Source organism: Nyctereutes procyonoides, unplaced genomic scaffold, assembly GCF_905146905.1.
Source record: "Nyctereutes procyonoides isolate TBG_1078 unplaced genomic scaffold, NYPRO_anot_genome, whole genome shotgun sequence".
In the NCBI taxonomy this organism is placed as follows: domain Eukaryota; kingdom Metazoa; phylum Chordata; class Mammalia; order Carnivora; family Canidae; genus Nyctereutes; species Nyctereutes procyonoides.
This window is the reverse complement of record NW_026575139.1, coordinates 15175971-15178153: the sequence shown is the minus strand read 5'-3', so window position 1 is coordinate 15178153 and position 2183 is coordinate 15175971. Positions and strand designations below refer to the sequence as shown.

Sequence of the window (2183 nt, the reverse complement as noted above, 5' to 3'; positions counted from 1 at the left end):
ATATTTCTAAAAGAAAAAGAATTTAGTTACAGAAAATGTTTTCTACTGCTGATTTACCTCTAATCAGAAACTCTGAGAATGTTCAAAAGTTTTATAGAGTGTGCTGGTTCCAAAATAGATTTTACTTCAATACATTTTTCGGGGGATCCCTGGGTGGCGCAGCGGTTTGGCGCCTGCCTTTGGCCCAGGGCGTGATCCTGGAGACCCGGGATCAAATCCCACGTTGGGCTCCCGGTGCATGGAGCCTGCTTCTCCCTCTGCCTGTGTCTCTGCCTCTCTCTCTCTCTCTCTCTCTCTCTCTCTGTATGACTATCATAAATTAAAAAAAAAAATAAAAAAATTAAAAAAAATTAAAATAAATAAATAAATAAATAAATAAATAAATTTTTCGGGAAAGTTAGGAAAGGATATACCAATGATGTTCGATAAATGAAAAAGGCTGTAATAAACTGTTATTAAAAGTTATAGGTTGATGTGAAAGGTAACATATTCATTGTTAGTTTATTACCTGTCAGTTTAAGGTCTTTGACACTCAGCACATGTAACATAGTATTAAGCTATATATGGATACACATATAAAATACATATATAAGAGCATATAAAGTATATATTATTTTACTTTTTTATTTTAGTAAAATAAATACAACTTAAAATTTACCATTTTACCTATTTTAAGTGTATAGTTTAGTGGCATAAAGTACATTCACATTGTTGTACAACAATTATCACTATCTAAATGCAAAGTTTTTCATTAACATAAACTAAAACTCTGTATCCATTAAACAATAGCTCCCCATTCCTCCCTGGTAGCCATTGGTAACCACTGGTCAACTTTCTGTCTCTGTAAATTTGACTAGTTTAGATATTGCAGCTGAGTTGAGTCATATAGTGTTTGTCTTTTTGTGGCTGTGTTATTTCACTTAGCATAATGTCCTCAAGATTCACCATATATAGCATGTAGAAGAATGTCTTTCCTTTATTCTCTTTTCTTTTTTTTTTTTTAGAGAGAGAAAGTGACAGTGGAGTGGGATGGGGGAGGGACGAAGGGAGAGGGCAAGGGACAATCTTAAGCAGGCTCCATGCCCAGCTCAGAGCCCAATATGTGGCTTGATCTCAAAACCCTGAGATCATGACCTGTGCCAACACCAAGAGTTGGTTGCTTAACCAACTACCCAGGTGCCTCATGTCTTTCCGTTTTTAAGACTGAATAATAGTCCATTGTGAGACTATACTACATTCTTTTTAAGCCATTTATCCAGTGGCAGACATTTCAGGCTATTTACATCTTTTGGCTATTCGGATAATGCTATGAACATGGGTGTACAGAACACTATATGTAATATATATATTATATGATGTACTATATGTTATATATTTTAATTATTATATATATTATGTATTATATTACATATATGTGTATATTTTTAATGAAAAAAGAAAAGTCTGCAAATGTATGTAAATGTATATTTTAGCTGGTAAATATCAAACTTTTATATTTTGGATTATAGCTGTCATTACCATAAAAAGAATCTTATAAAATAATTTTACTTTAGAACAAGTGAGTGCTTGCTTTGGCAGCACATGTACCAAAACTGGAAAGCTACAGAGAAGATTAGTATGGCCCCTGCACAAAGATGACACGCAAAATCATGAAGCGTTCTATTATTTAAAAAAACAAACAACAAAGCCAAATTCTCTTTAGGTAGAAAGCCTAAAGAAATTAATTGTGGAAGTTTATAGACTTTAAATAAGCATGAATAGACTTCAGATGACTGTTGTGTAAATGACACTATGCTGTGTTATCCATCGTTGCTCCCAGTGTGTGATACCACCTATGGTACTTAGAAGTGTAGGTGGCATCTGGACAAACATTTAATTTTGTGGTTATATATACATCTTTTATTTTTATTGTGACAATATGTCGCCAGTGCATAAAACATGAGGCAACCTCAGAAAAATGTCTTTTTTAAAACAGATGCACACACACACACACACACACACACACCCCACTAGGCTTGAAATATATGATTTTATTTAAAAAGTAGTAAGTGGATATGGCAAAAATTGTTAAGGTAATGACTGAAATTTTGGTAATTTATTATGTACTTAGGAAGAAATAATGGAAAACAAATCTATTACCAGGAAGAAAGATAAAAGTCATTTAAGTTTGCATTTGTATGCAT

The 2183-nt window shown here is 33.1% G+C and overlaps 1 non-coding gene across 1 annotated transcript; it reads left to right on the top strand.

The window, feature by feature from the left end:
- The first annotated feature begins 1562 nt into the window (after positions 1–1562).
- LOC129496522 (U6 spliceosomal RNA) lies at positions 1563–1669 on the top strand. The gene has a single exon (XR_008661797.1). It is a non-coding gene; the product is annotated as a U6 spliceosomal RNA (small nuclear RNA).
- Positions 1670–2183: the final 514 nt, after the last annotated feature.